Raw genomic sequence first — 16,664 nt, 5'->3', positions numbered from 1 at the left:
TTTTAATATTTATCATAGAAGTTTCATTTTGATAAAATAAATCTAAATAGGTGAAAAAAAATTTAAAAATTCGGTCAACTATGGAGTTTTACTATTCATACTGCTTTCACTAAAGTATTGATTTCTCTCAAACCGTTAACTCAATTGATGCACCGTTTTTGCGTGTACAATCTAGACAAAATTTAGAACATATTATTTGAAAATGGTTTTCTGGTAACAGGGGTAAAATCCCGAAGCGCCGGTTTTCTAGCAGTGGGTTGCGTTTGGTGTTTTTACTCCGCGCGACCTTGGCTCCGATATTTTTATGAAATTGAAAAATCAATATTTTTACTTGAAATTTTTATGGCATTTAATAAACTCTATTTCTTACTCTCTGTAAGTCGATCATTTCTATTTCCAAAGTTCATAATTCCTTGCGGTTTTGGTCGCGTAAATCATTTTCACTAAAACAAACTTAACTTTTGAACCGTAAATCGAAATCAAGCGATTCAAGTGCCTAAATGATCCTTACAACAAGCTATATAATTTTCAGGTCTTACGTTTCAAGATATCACAGTTTATACATTCTGTATTTTTGAAGAAAATTATGGTTACGTTTCGCTCGTTTTATCGACGTTACGCTCGCGACTCGGGTTTCGTTTTCACTCTAAATCATTAATCAACAACCATCAATCATCATACCATCATTTTAAAACTTACTCCTCTCAAGAAGTTCTTGAGGCCACAACATCAACCTTAATAACTAACTAACTAAACATCAAGAAAATATCAAATTAATCTTCAAACCCATACTTACATCCAAGATCCTTACTTTTCTTGAAACTTAAAGCTTAAACAAAGTTTGGATGAAGGTTTATACCTTTCTTGGTAGATTGGGAGGTTCTCTTTTTGATTCTTGAACCTTGGGAGGGCTTGGTTGTGCTTAAGGATCCTAAATCATGCCATAAAAATCAAGAAAATAAAAAAAGATTTTCGGAGTTACTATTCATCACCAATTTTGAGCAAGGATTTGACTATGTTATACTAATCCAATGGCCATGAAATTTTGAACGTACCTTTTACATGATATGAGGAATCTTTGGTTAAAAGTTGATGATTTTTGAATGAGTAGAACATGAGATTTGAATTTTTCTTTCCTTGGTGTTCTTGAAAATTAGCATTGTGTTTTTTAAGAGAGAGAGAGAGAGAGAGAATTTCTTGGCTTGATTCTTGGAAGTGTGGTGTAAAATAGGTTTCTTGTGAATATAGAAAGTGTTTAGGACAAGATGCATCCTATTTTCAAAGGCTAGGCTTAGCTAGGTGTCTCATTTATCAAAACTTGCATGATAATCTCCTTGAATTATGTTTATTGAAATTTGTTATTTATTTATTTTTGTAACTAGCTTCCTAAGTTATTACTTGTTGGATAAATTTATAAATACTTAATTTTCCTAGGTTATCACTTGGTCCCTTGTCATCCTACATTATCTCACATTCGTTCATGTACGTTTAAATCAATTCCCGTAAATGCTACGTCGAATAATTCCGTTTATCGTAAATCATTACCATTTCCAGTACTTGTACTTGGTTATAAGTTATGAAATTCTAATTCTCGTGATTTTCTTGGTCGTAGTATAATTCTCTTATTCCTCGATGGCTCGTAAAATAATGTCATTTGAACTATTGGTTTTCTTCGAAAACTAACGACTTTTACATACACTCATGTAGTACGTATAACCACAATATGAACTCAGAAACTTAAATTAAATACTCGTATATGGTGTGGTCGCAAAAGTTTTTAATAACTCGCAAGCTTACTATTATAAGGGTCTTTTACCGATGTCAAGAATTTGGGTTTTTTCAGTCTTCCACTCTTAAAAGGATTTCGTCCTAGAATCAGTTTAGAAATAGGCGGGGATACGCTTCTCCCATGACCACCTCGAGTTCTCATATTGACTTCGCAGTATTCGATCTCTTCATAAAATTTTCACTCGTTCGTCAAATATATTTCGGAGTACTCGTTCCTGTAGACCTATGATCTCTACATGTTTCTCCACATACGCTAAGTATGGCTGCAAGTTTATTAGCTCATTTTCAATCATATGTCGGGCATTGATTATTAAATTTCCTAACATCGATTCGTGGTACTCGTTATAAACTTGGCGACCGTTCGACGATGGTGCTAATTTATAAGCCAACTTTTTTATTCCTTCAAAAATTTCAACTGGTCCAATAAACCTTGGGTTCAACATTTCTTTCCCTTTCGAATCTCATCACTCCCTCCCCGGGAGACACTTTCAACAATACTTGGTCTGCTACTTCGTACTCTCCGTCTTTATAGTTCTGGTCCGCATATCTCTATTGTTCATCAAGGGCTGCCATTACTCGGGTCGTGATAAGTTCTAGGAATTTCTTCGGTCTATTGACTCAACTATGGTCCAGTATCCTCCGCTTACCAATTTCTTCCCAACCTGAGGGAGAACGATTATTTCTTCTGTATAACGCTTTGTAGTTGTTCCAATGCCCGCATGATAACTCGTTATTGTCAGAAATTTGATTAACGTCAACTAGCCACTTCATCTCCCTTAAGAATCTATAATATGGGCTATTAGCGCATCTTCTAGTGTCTGGAATGGTCCTTCAACTAATTCATTCCCCTCCATCACTCTTACTAGTGCTAGAGTTTCGTTTCTTAACATTTGCTCATTTTGGCGCATCATCTATGTCGATTGTTTTATGTAAGAAGTTCTCGTTGCATTTCTACATGCTCGTCTCCTGTTACACGTTTAGCTTTAGATTTTAACATTTCTTCTCGTAGTAACGTAAGGCACGTCAGGTCCTGTTTCCATCTTGAAGGAAGCACCATTTCATACACAATTGATTAATACGTTTCAGAATCGTGGAACGCTCAGCTTTCGCTATCGGTCAGAATTCTTTAATTATTTCTCGTATAATATTTATAGTACTACGATACCTTCCAGGTCATATTCTTTATTCTCACTAGCACCTTGGACATATTCGCGTGTATCGGGAACTGCTACCAGTAGCCTTTAAAGGGCGTGTACGATCTTCTCTGCCTTCTGTCAGCTCTAAAAATGACATCCTTCATTCTTCCATATTGTCCTTCGTAAGGGATATCAACGGTTATTTTCCGTATGCTCGCGTGGTAAATATATCTACACAAATTTTCTGTCAACGATAGGCGATTCTCCTAACCGTTTAAAATAAAAGGCAAGCCGCTAGACGTTTCTTCAATGGTCTAGATAGTTCTCTCGCCCTTCTCGATTTGAGAACTCTAAGTCGTGCCTCTATTCATTTTTTTAAATACCTTGGAAAATAATCCAGTTATGAAATTAAATCATGGGTTCTTGCCTGGCACAATTTCCACGAGGTCTTTCTTTCACCCATTATATCTTCCGTGTTTATTACAATTTCGTCGGGTGGAGACCTGTCGTTTGCATAATAAAATAAGCGGTCTTATTTAACCTATAACTCAAAATCCCCAAATAGCATGATGGCTTACTTAGTTCCTGATAATCCTCCTTCAAAATTTATTATAATAAACTTTTACTCCCAGTCGGGTCATTTACAAACCGTAACCACCAAAATTTTAATCCTGGTCATTCCATTTTCATTTTCAACCACGTCAATGACATCCCATTTCATATTCGGTCACGACTAACATCCTTTTAAGTTTCTAGGCATCATTAATTCTTCCTGTTACATAATAAAGGGTTCTCTTCATATTGTCTTAACTTGAAAATTCATTCGTGTGAGCCTCCTCATCAGTTGCCCTAAAATTTGTTATTCTCAGTCTATCTTTTCCCTACTTAAGGTGTCAGCCACAACATTGGCCTTTCCTTGTTGATAATAGATTTCTCAATTATAACTCTTGATCAATTTGACGGTAGCCTTTACCTCGTGTTTAGTGTAAGAAAAAAAATCCAAATTTTCCTCATAAGTTAAACACTTTGCCCCTTTCAGTGCGAACCTTATCGCGATTATACTAGATCATCATTAAGACGCCTTATATCATGGTCCTCAAGCTACGTAGACGTATCATTATACTTCACGCAAAATCCTGTTTTTTATCGTCGAGTATTTCTAACACGGGGTTTTTACTAATCTTACCTTCACTTTTTGAAGAACTTATTCCTCGAATTCATACATGCTTGGTCCTTCCCGAATTTATTAGTACTTATCCCGATAATGTTTCATAGAAGCGTACCTTACTAATTAGGTTGGTATCTCTATTATCGTTCTTCTATAACCATATTAAAGATCCTTCTGATAATAATTAAACATGGTATTCCCTTTTTAAAAAAAATTACTCATTACGATGCTCCGATTGCACCATCATATTATTGAGTTTTCAGTCTTATATTACAACAATCGGTTCTCAACTATACCTCTCTTTGTTCGGAAGACAATCAGCTTTGAAAAAATGATTACACGATATCGATGCAATTTAGAAAATCTTAATCAAGATTTCAAAATTTAATATCTACAAAAAAATTATCTCTAAATAAAAGAGTCGTAACACTTAAAAGATTTGTAACTTGGAAGAAAGAATACAACAAGAATTATCCTTTCATGTCCTTAGAATTTTATATTATGATATTATAGAGAATATCCCTTGAAAGAAATGATTGCTGAATTATAACATCATATGAATGATACTTGTAAGATTTTCCATTGAAAGAATACTTTTCTTTTCGAATAATGAAAGAAATTTCGAATAACATCATCAACCAAAGGTTGACCATTGAGGTTTCAAAATGATGTTATTTTGAAGGAATTTTATTCAATGATTAACAATAAAGAAGTATATTGTTCTTCAATAACTTTATAATTTTAATTGGATATTCGTTATATAAACGAAAGAATAAAACATTTCATGAACAAAATATTTCATAAAACTGAATATGAATTCTCGTTTGAGCGGGCGATCTAGTTAGGTCTCAATTAAATCATTCTTTAAAAATTTCATCAATGATTAATCTTGTATATATAATGCATTGTGTAAAAAAATGATTAGAAGTGAAACTAAAAAAATAATAACTAGTCTATATCAAGCAATATTATCAACCGACTAAGAAAATGGCCAGCTCAATCGGTTTGGCCCATAGCAACTAGCGAGGACGATTAGCTAGGCTTCTATCGTATTGATTAAAATTTTGACTAGTTAGGACATTAATTAGTCATTCATGAGAACATATGCAACTAAACATATTTCAGTTTATTCGAAAAAAAAAATCTCAATATCGTAACCTCTAAAGAAATTGTGGCTACCTGGATGAAGATTTCAAAATAAAGAATTTTCAAATTTGGGCCGAAAAAGGCAATTATAACTCTAAATCGAGTGGCCTTGGCATCGGAACAATTGATAGCCCCTCATCAAATATTTCCTACCAATAAAATGGTACACTCAAAGGTGCCCTCGTTCACATATTTTATCAGATTCTCAAATAGAATTGAATTCGGAATACCAATATCAAATTAATACCCTTACTATAATTTCAAAGTTCAATATCCAATCTCATCCCGAATTGAAGAGAAGGATTCCCGAGGAATCCATGGATATTAGATCATCCATATTTTTAATAATTTTCCAGATATTTACAATCTTGACTGAGAAGAGTAAGTATGAAAGAAGAATCAAATGAAGATATTCATTATGAATATTCGTCGATGAATTGAGGAAAATTTATTAAAAATTACTTGGACAATTGAAATAAAGTATAAATAGCTTTGAGCCGAACAAGAAGATCATAATATATGAATGAAAGTTCATGGATCAACTAAAAGAATTGAACAAGTCCTGATGCGGAGAAAGACTATTCAAGATCGTCACATCAGAAGTTCAAAGTAGGGAAATAAAAAGATTGCCTGATATGACTTATCAAGGCAATACGAATGATCAACAGTTTGGAGGGAGTAGTGTGACAGTGAGTAGGTGCCAAAATATTTCACTGATTATCCTAACTCTCGTCATTATCCGTCTGAGGATGATCCCACCTCTTCATCTTTGTAATTCCATATTTCAACTAGTGTCTCTTTCAACATCATTTTAGAATCGCTTACTAACTTGACTTTCGCAAGTATATCTGTCATGCCGGTATTTTACCTCGAAGACCTTACTTAGAATTATTCCAGAAGCATCTATTAAGGAAATATAGGCCTGCTACACGCATCCATCACTAATTACAAGTGGTCAGTTCCCCATGGGAACAGATTAAAAAAATCTCTCAGGGATCTCAATGCAGTTCATAAGTTCAGTGGCATGTGTGTGTAATTGAACATATGTTAGCGAATATATTAGAGGTCTACGAGTATATATACGCAGTCTCTGACATCATTTATAATGAAGAATTCCCCTCTAAAAATACTGGTCTATCCATTTAGAAGGTCCTAAGATCAAACCATCGCTCGTTGTAATCTTACGCCATTTAATTGTAGACATGTCATCGATTCTCGATGCTCTTAATTTTTGAGCTAAACCATCATAACCTTACATGTTAAGCGCACTAATAATATCATGTAGTGTACTTGTTTTATGATGACATTCGTATATTATATTCAATTTTTCCTTAATGGAAATAAAAATCCTCAAGGGTATATCATACACTATCCTTGCTGAATTCGTTATTCATACGGTATTCAAATCCTCATTGGTAAAATGACACTTTCAACTAGTTTGGGTCAATAACCTCAATTGTATATTAATAATTAGACTTCATGGTTTTCACATGTGATGCCCCTTCATGGGAAACCTATAAAGAACTACGAGTAACCAAACTCGTGTTATCAAAATGAACATATGATGTTGGTAATACCGTCTTTACCCCAAATGCCCTGGAGACTCAGCTCCGAGTTCTACATCCACATCCTTGCCGAATCATATATGATTTATATTTTTTTCTCATCATTCTGATAATCTCTAATAGTTCTATTAGTCACACTTTAATACCTCAAATATACACTTATCCTAACCTACAGGTTGGGGCTACATCCGGTAGTCCAATGATGAACTCTATATGAGCTCTTACACAATCTTGCATTTAGACAGACTCCTAACACTCTCGTCTCTGAGTACTATAACTTATTGCTCTGATACCATTTTTGTAATGTCCCCAAATTTGGGGTCAGGAATCTGGGTCGTCATGCAATCCTTCAATCATGTGTAACTTGTATTAACTCAATAATACAATAACTCTATCTCACAGACCCCCAATCTCACACACACACACACAAGTTATAGTCTTAGAAATGATGTACACCATGTAATCTTCTTTTATTACAACTCAAATTTACTTTACAGGATCTTAAATAATTATTCGTAACCTCTACATGAAGTTACAATAATTACTACCAACATTTTACACCTATCTGAATACTCTTGTCCACCTGAGACAAGGTTGTAAAGAATTCTCCCCACGATTACAAGTGACTAAGAGCAAGTTCAAGAGTTCCCTAAAAACTTGTCATAAGTTAAAATTTGAGGCACTTTGGATAAAAAGGTGCTCCAACAATGTCCTAGTGGTGCCTTAAAACACTAGGACATTCATCATGTGCCTCATTTTTAAGGCACCACTAAGCATGTCCTATCTCATTTAGTTCAATTAAAAAATTATTTCCCTTCCTTTTTACACATCTCTCTCCTCTCATCATTTACTTTCCCTCCTCATTATAATTCAAATATATTATTATTTTAGTAATAAGGCACAAATATAAGGCATATTGTTGGAGTTGATATACAATAAAATTGTCTTAAATCACTTGGACACAATATTTTATTATATTTATAAGACATTTACTAGGACATTATTGAACTTGCTCTAAGTCCCACGCTGGCATACTGGTAATCAGTTGTGTTGTGACATTTAAAAGAAAGCAAGAGTGAGCAATAATGCTCAGCCATAATAATCAATAGTATGAAAAGACTGTAACAGAAATTATATTAATCCGTATAAGGATATGTATTTATTCAGAGTAGTTTTCTTGGTGATACACACCTCTTTCAAAATAATTCGTTGATTGACTTATTAGTCTGCAAATACCTTAATGGTAAACCCAGAACCTAGGCTTGGGTTACGGTATTGCATCTCAATTCTAATTGGAAGAATATGACATTCACCGGAGCCCCCGAGATACGATGATCAGTCGTATAACGGTAAATATTTATTGTTCTCTACATGTAGAAGGACGACTTCCTTATTCCCGGTTGTCACCCTAGCCGCATTCGGGCTTTATATGCTTCCCCTTTCTCCTGGGTATGTTTTGCAGACTCTGTATTTCCTTCAGTACACATGGTACCTTCGCATACGGAAATTAAAATGGTAGTCTCCCCAGTTCACGAAGTACTGGATCTCTACCCCTCCCATCAAACTATATCAAAGTTTCCCCAAGCGTTTTGCTTGTTGATAGGCACATCTTATCTTATATATGTATGTATATATATATATATGTACTTCCGAGATTTTTCGGAGGAAGTACTAAGATAATATGAGTTGACCGTGGTCAACAGATAAATAATAAGGGGGAGCTTCTTTTGAAACTATATTCAAAATATTTAAAATACGTCAAGATAATATTTTCGACGATCCGAAATAATTAGAATGATTTTCTGAATCTTCAGAAAATATTTTAAAATGGGTTTTATAAATTTTAAATCATATTAAATCATTTAATAAATATTTAATAATTAAATAATAATTATTAATAATTAAACCTCGAATAATAATATTTTAAAAGAATATTTGAATTAATATTCCTCAAAAAAAATATGTTTAAATAATTAAAGTAATCTTTAATAGATATAAGTAATCGAGTTTGAAATAAATAATTGTTGAAGTATACTTGTCCTATTTAAAAAGAATATCTAAAATAATATTCATTGTTCGAGTGATTAAATATAGTTGAGAGAATACGATCTTTGGAAATTGTTTTAAATAAATTCGAGGTATTTAATACTTCGCAAGTGGACATCGAGTCCCTTGGAATAAAATAAATACGAACTTTACTTGTCCAAAACATCTCCGGAATACTTCCGGGTTTTTAAATAATACATATCGACCGACTCTCGGTCTACAATATATATGTCACGCTACTCTATAGCGTTAAAATTTCTCAAATATAAACACCTCCGAAATACTTCCGGGTTTTTATAAACTTACACCGACCGACTCTCGGTCTAAATATATATTTCAAATCCGGTATCTTTTTGTACCAAAATCATCATATATTATGATTCAATATATAATAATTTATAAAACACCGTAAAATATTCATCATGCATATATCGCAGTGTTTAAAAGCAATCACAACACAACAGTTCTAAAAATGTAGGATTTGAAAACTTGCCTGAAGTCCAAGATATGTTTCCCGACTTCCTCTCGTTCCGTATTTTCTAATCAACAAATATCATAATATTACTCATTATTTCTAATCCCATCACCAACTTATATTTCTAATAAGTACAATACTTCATAATTTTCAATATTCGACCGACTCGAAATAAGTATCAATCCTTGGTCGAAACGGACGATCAAAGTGGTATTCTAGACTTGACTTTATCGAATGTTACTATTACGCGACTCACACTCTAACATATTTAAAAAGTTGAAAAATTAATATTTTAATACAAAACCACCTCGAGGAGCTTCTTGAGTGCTTTTAATATTTATCATAAAATTTTCATTTTGGTAAAATGAATCTAAATAGGTGAAAAATATTTTAAAAGTTCGGTCAACTACGGAGTTTTACTATTCACGCCGTTTTCACTAAAACATTGATTTCTTTCAAACCGTTAACTCAATTGACGCACCGGTTTCGCTGCGCGATCTAGACAAAATTTAGAATAGATTATTTGAAAATGGTTTTCTGGTAACTGGGGTGAAAATCCAGAAGCACCAGTTTTCTAGCAGTGGGTTGCGTTTGGTGTTTTTACTCCGCGTGACCTTGGCTCCGACATTTTTAAAAAATTAAAAAATTAATATTTTTACTTGAAATTTTTATGGCAGTTAATAAACTCTATTTCTTACTCTCTGTAAGTCGATCATTTCTATTTCCAAAGTTCATAATTCCTAGCAGTTTTTTTTCGCGTAAATCGATTTCACTAAAACGGACTTAACTTTTAAACCGTAAATCGAAATCAAGAGATTCAAGCGCCTAAATGATCCTTACAATAATCTCTATCATTTTAAGGTCTTAATTTTCAAGAAATCACAGTTTATACATTCTGTATTTCTGCAGAAAACTTATGGTTACTTTTAGCTCGTTTTATTGACGTTACGCTCGCGAATCGGGTTTCGTTTTCACTCTAAATCATTAATCAACCACCATCAATAATCATACCATCATTTTAACTCTTAATCCTCTCAAGAACATCATGTTATTGAGACCATAACATCAACCTGAATAATGAACAAACTAAACATCAAGAAAATATCAAATCAATCATCAAAACCATACTTACATCTAAGATCCTTACTTTTCTTGAAACTTAAAGCTTAAAAAATGTTTTGGATGAAGGTTTATACTTTTATTGGTAGCTTGGGAGGTTCTCTTCTTGATGGTTGAACTTTGGGAGGGCTTGGTTGTGCTTAAGGATCTTAAATCATGCCATGAAAATCAAGAAAACAAAAAGAGATTTTCGGAATTACTATTCATCACAAATTTTGAGCAAGGATTTGACTATGCTATACTAATCCAATGGCCATGAAATTTTGAACGTACCTTTTACATGATATGAGGAAGCTTTGGTTAAAAGTTGATGATTTTTGAATGAGTAGAACATGAGATTTGAATTTTTCGATCCTTGGTGTTCTTGAAAATCAGCATTGTGTTTTTGAAGAGAGAGAGAGAGAGAGAGGATTTATTGGCTTGATTCTTGGAAGTGTGGTGGAAAATAGGTTTCTTGTGAATATAGAAAGTGTGTAGGACAAGATGCATCCTATTTTCAAAGGCTAGGCTTAGCTAGGTGTCTCATTTGTCAAAACTTGCATGATAATCTCCATGAATTTATGTTTATTGAAATTTATTATTTATTTATTTTTGTAACTAGCTTCCTAAGTTATTAATTGTTGGATTAATTTATAAATACTTAATTTTCCTAGGTTATCACTCGGTCGCTTGTCATCCTACATTATCTCACATTCGTTCACGTACGTTTAAATCAATTCCCGTAAATGCTACGTCGAATAATTCCGCATATCGTAAATCATTACCATTTCCAGTACTCGTACTTGGTTATAAGTTATGAAATTCTAATTCTCATGATTTTCTTGGTCGTAGTATAATTCTCTTATTCCTCGATGGCTCGTAAAATAATGTCATTTGAATTGTTGGTTTTCTTCGAAAACGAACGATTTTTACATACACTCATTTAGTACGTATAACAATTTATTTTGTAACAATTTCATAATTTTAAATTGTTTAGATCTGTGTTAATTTTACTATAGTGACTGTTGCAATCCGTCTCAGACTCTCAGGGGTCGAAGATTTTCCTATTTTTGTTTTGTATTTGACACTCTATGGTGGTTATATTTTCACTATCATTCTACTCAAAATGAAGAAACCTCATCTGTTTAGATATTTATGCAGTTGCGTGGTGCTTTAAGTTTGTGAACATTATCTATTGTATTTGTGCGTCCGATATTTTTTTTAATTATCTTTATGTTTGCTTGTTACTCCTTCAGACAATGTGGACTTGGGGACAGCATGTGGAAAGTATTTCCATGTGTCATGTCTTAGCATTGTGGATCCAGGTATAAATTTACATATATATTCACGCTTGCAACATAATGGAATGATTTTGATACTTGTATACTTATTATCCTTGATATAAATTTCAGGTGATTCTGATATCATTAAGACCTTGCGTGATTTGTCTAGTTCGATTGAACTTTCAATTCTTCATCTCATGGTTCGTATGGGATTGTAGACTAGCCAGACATGTATCATGTTAGTCTGAACAGAACTTTCTTGACCATAGCTCATATTTACTGTTTTTTTCCTGGCCAGGCAATGTTTGTTCCTGCTATAAAAGGACAAGGTACTGAGGACCAACAAGAGAAATGGTTGGTACTTGCACAAAAAATGCAAATTATCGGTTGTTATGCACAAACTGAACTTGGTCATGGATCCAACATACAAGGTCTTGAAACCACTTCCACGTTTGATTCCAATACATATGAGTTTGTAATCCACAGTCCCACGCTTACAGCGAGCAAAGTGAGTATTATGATCTATGTGATAGTATTTACTTTAGTGGACACTTGCCAGATAGTTTATTTAGTTAACTGGTTGTAATGCCTCTGCTCCTAGTTATCTATCTTTACATATAACCACAAACTTGAAGGTCATTTGAATATAATATCAATATCATTTAATTGTCTAATTTTAACTAACTTTCAATCTAGTATTACTATATATAATGTCTAATTTTCCCTACTTTATTACAAGTGTTGCAACTCAAGTCTTTATCTACATAGACTAAGAAGACCAGTCTGCATCATTTATAAGGTACATGAATACGATCATAAGATTTTTGATTACATACACTAAATATATAACTCCTCAACATGCAATACTTACTACTTATGTCATAATTTGGTATATTAGAGATAATTCATGAGAATTACAATTTAATTATTTTCAACATCTTTATTCTTCTTATGGTCTTGCATAATATTTCATTTTTTGACAATGTCTAGGGCCTGGTTATGCTGCCCCTGAACTTGGGAGTGAAGATACGGAATTGCCATTATTTGAATTTGGAAAAATTGCAAATGCCACAAGTAACTTCTCCAACGACAACAAACTTGGACATGGTGGCTATGGACCTGTATACAAGGTACATTCATACACAACATGTGCTTAGATATAAACAATTTATCGAAGGAACCAACATTGTCTCACTATATGCTAGCATAATATAGCTATTTTGTTATTACATAAATAAACTGGAAGCAAAAAGTGATTTCATTTATACATGTATTAATATAAAGCAAGAAGTGCTTGTAATATACATGGATAGCAGATAACATTTATATGAGCATAATTGTTCTTGCACATATATTTAGGGTTTGTTTGGATAGAGGGTTGAGGAAGGAAATGCTGGGTTGGATTGGATTGCATTCACGCGATTGCTAAAAAATTCGTTCAGGTTACAAACAAGTGCACTAGTACTAGATTTACATATATCTTGTAAGAAGGCTCCCCTTGAATAAAAATTATATGGTAGCATTTAGGTATAAATGCACTAAAATATAAACACCAAATAAATTTATATTGTATCAAAGATATGGAATCATAAAAACATTCTTTTCAGGGTATTCTGGATGATGGACGAGAAATAGCCGTGAAAAGACTTTCAAAAAATTCATGTCAAGGACTAGATGAGATCAAAAATGAAGTATCATTTATTGCGAAACTTCATCATAGAAAAATGGTAATATCGTATGATTATAATGAATGTGACAAATGTTAATGTAATTTTCCTGAGGTTTATCATGTATGTGGGTGCATACACAACTGAACTATGGACTAATTTGTTGAACAATAAACAGATGATAAAAGAAGCAGCATAATGGACTGGCCAAAACGATACGACGTAATAAATGGAATTGCTAGGGGACTTTTGTATCCTCATCAAGATTCAAAGCTAAGGATCATAGATAGAGATCTCAAAGTCATTAACATTCTACTTGATCATGAGATGAACCCGAAGATCTAAAAGTATTCTGTAGTGTAGAACTCTGCAAGTTTTTTTCTTCTTATTTTCTCTATAATAAAGCTAACGTCTAGTTTGTAACAAACTAAATTGCGGTAATGTCTATGCAGCCCTATCTGCACATTTCTCGCCACCTTCATGCTATGCATCGACCCAGGGGCTGTGGTGGTCGCTTCCTGAACACAAAAAAAAAAAGCAAATGAAGGTGATAAAGGGAGCAACTCAAAAAGGACTGGGATAGGAAAACTTTTCCAGTCTACTGGTTCTCAGAATACGGACATTCTACAGTCTGATTGAAGTATCTCACCAAGAGAAGCAATTCACATCAGGTCTAATCTTTCTGGATCAGAGGTTACTAGCATGTTCTCCAGTTGTCTGGTAACTTTCTACTTGCTGACTACTTGTTAAATGGTACAGGTTGCCTTTTGCATTAACAACATAGCTTACCAAGGCAGATTTGCATTTGCTGATTTCTCACTACTAATTAATTGGATGAAGGCTTGAATACTTGAATCGGACACGATTATCATTGTTAGCCCATACTATGCTGAAGAGCTTACTTCTGACGATACCAAGGGAGTGGAATTGGATAACATTCTCCGGAGAACAGGTATTAAGGGAATTGTGAATGGTATGGATGTGCAAGAGTGGGACCTACTGACAGATAAATAAACCAATGTCAAATATGATACAACAACGGTAAGTATTTTCATGACATCCATTTCTGCAAAAAATCTTTCAAACATCTTACATCTTACATATATAATCTCGACCTTGTCAGGTAATGAATGCAAAATCTCTGCAAAAAGAAGCCCTGCTGGTTGAGGTTGGATTTCCAGGAGACAGTGAAGTCCCTGTTATAGGCTTTATTGGGAGACTAGAAGAACAAAAGGGATCTGATATTCTTGCAACAGCTATCTATGGATTCATAGATGAGAAAATACATCTAAAAGTTTTAGTAAGCATTTTGAAGTATTTGAGTCGAACCACATTAGCTTATATTTCAAACAAGTAAGAAGTTCTTTACTGATGGTTGTTTTACGGCATTACTCAGGGGACTGGCACGGTGATGCGTATGTTATGAGTATTGTATACTAGTTATAATTATATGTTAAGTATAATCTTATATAAGTAAACAACTATGTGTTACTTCTTAATGTTGATTTAGTATTTTTTGTGCTTTTGTTATAAAACTGATGTGAAGCAACTAAAAACACATCACCTCCTTAAACTAAAAATGATGTCTAAACTAGAAAAATAAATCGAATTATAGGAATGAAAACGATGTCTAAAATGTTAAAACACATCGCTTTGTGCAAGTATATAAAAGTATATCAAAAGAAAATTGATGTCTTCCAGAACATTGTACATCGGTTTAACTTACGCAAATGATGTTAAAGTAGAATTTTAACATCGATTCCTCAAGTAAAACTGATGTTATAAGTTATGTTTAACGTCGGTTGAGTAAATAAACCAATGTAAAATACAGAGTAAGACGTCAGTTTTTTTAAGAATCTGATGTCTATCAGTTAAAAGTTCTTCCCTGTTATATGTTTATAGTGCTTTTTAACCTCCTAAATACCATTTTTCACAATCTAGTTTTAACATGTTATTAAAAAAAGGGCTAATTATACATCAGTTTGCTAAGAAAACTGATGTCTATGTACAGTTTTAACATCGGCTAAAAACCGATGTTAAAGACCCCTACCTTTCTCTACACATGCGAAGACATCGGTTTGAAAAAAAAAAAGACATCGGTTTATAACCGATGTCTAAAGGCATTTTTCTAGTAGTGCCCAAGGCTTTTGACCTCATTGGTAAAACACTACAATATGCACTGAATAGTCATCAAGACAGGATCAGGAGATTGGTGAAAGACAAACTTGATGACCTTGTGCCAACTCAGGTAGAAATCAAGAACAAGTTCAACAAATTTGCTGATCAAATGGCCAGATTTGATGTGACCAATATGGAGAAGAGCATCAAAAATCTAAAGCAGTCATTTCTAGCTCTTCGTGAAGTTGTCCAAAATCAAATCACAAGTAACAATGACACAAGGGTCAAATTGGATCAACTCCACAAAGCTAGATATGAACCCTCGACAATATTGATGGAGGGAATCAAAGAGTCTATTCAACTTTTGGTGCTCCTCTCTCATCAAGCTCACAACAACCAATTTTTATCTCAACAAATCTCCAAATTTAGTCTCTACAATAACAAGTCTCCAATCTTCAAGCCTCAAATGATTTACTCATAGCTCAGGTCACAGCTCTCAATACTCTAATGCAGAGTCTAGAAAATGACATATGGACCCTAGTAGACTCCCAAAAACATCTCCAAATATCAAATTATGTCTCTTTGGGAGCTATTATGGGTGCCTTAAATGTTCCACTACCTGCATTGCTTGAAACTGCTAGGCCAGAAATTCCAACTCCTCTACTCCTGCCTGCTACCAAGACTAAGGGGGAGATAGAAGCTAGGATTCAACAATCAAAGGAAGCTGGAAAATCTACATCCCACTCTGGTCAAAGCTCTACACAAGTAAAAATTTCTCAAGATGTTAGTAAAGACAAACTTCACAAAGCTGCAGAAGGACCTGTCAAGAAAAGGAGTTCAATGAGTTGTTAACTATACTAAGGGTCTCTCTTCACAATAACTACGTCACATACAAGAGAACTTTGGCCAACAACATCAATTTTTTAAGAGTGATGATAGTAAAGGTTGGAAACCTTTTGGAGAAAAGGATAGTGCCCAATGTCAATGATTGTGGTTTGGACATGTGTCTACAGGTGTCTCTCTCAAATCTTCAATCCACGAGAGCATCTGAGTTGGATGTAATAATTGATAGTGTTAAGAGCTAGTGAAGTTGGGATGCTCTCACAGCTCCAGCAACTATTTCTGGCGATCAGGTTCTTGCTTTATGGAGAACTGGTCTGTATGATGATGGAGG

This window comes from Apium graveolens, chromosome 3 (genome assembly GCF_009905375.1).
Source record: "Apium graveolens cultivar Ventura chromosome 3, ASM990537v1, whole genome shotgun sequence".
NCBI classification, from domain to species: Eukaryota; Viridiplantae; Streptophyta; class Magnoliopsida; order Apiales; family Apiaceae; genus Apium; species Apium graveolens.
Note: the sequence above shows the minus strand (reverse complement) of the source record.